Raw genomic sequence first — 775 nt, 5'->3', positions numbered from 1 at the left:
TCACTGATGTCCTCCATATCCCTCCCAGCATGGTGCCCCCCCCCAACATATACCTCACTGACATCCTCCACATCCTCCCACCATGCTCCTCAATTACATCCTCCACGTCCCTCCCACCATGCTCCTCACTGACATCCTCCATGTCCCTTCCTCCATGCTCCTCAATGACATCCTCCACGTCCCTCCCACCATGCTCCTCAGGACAGAGGGGATAACTCTCACTTTGGGGGCATCCGATGATCTCGCAGCGCAGGTAGATGGCCTTGTGATAGTCCACAGGAAGAATGCGGAGAAATCGGGTCAGTAAGGTTCTGCCCAGCTCCCGCCTCACTGGACTGTTACTGTCTGAGTTGGCTTCAAACATCTAAACCAGAAAGAGAAGGAAGCACAATGAAAACCGAGGAACCCCTGAGAGGCTGAGAGGCTGAACATGACCGGATGGTGAGTCCAAATCTTCCCAAACCAAAGAGATAAAGATCATTACAATGTTACCCTTATACGCATCACCTCTCCCATCCACCATCACCCCTAAACCATAGCATTGTTCCTCAGGAGGTCACCTCTCCCATCCACCATCACCCCCAAACCTCGTCATTGTTCCTCAGGAGGTCACCTCTCCCATCCACCATCACCCCAAAACCTCGTCATTGTTCCTCAGGAGGTCACCTCTCCCATCCACCATCACCCCAAAACCTCGTCATTGTTCCTCAGGAGGTCACCTCTCCCATCCACCATCCCCCCCAAACCTCCTCATTGTTCCTCAGGAAGTCTCCTC

The sequence above is a fragment of the Nanorana parkeri genome, unplaced genomic scaffold (assembly GCF_000935625.1).
Source record: "Nanorana parkeri isolate BGI_ZX_2015 unplaced genomic scaffold, ASM93562v1 scaffold3247, whole genome shotgun sequence".
In the NCBI taxonomy this organism is placed as follows: domain Eukaryota; kingdom Metazoa; phylum Chordata; class Amphibia; order Anura; family Dicroglossidae; genus Nanorana; species Nanorana parkeri.
Note: the sequence above shows the minus strand (reverse complement) of the source record.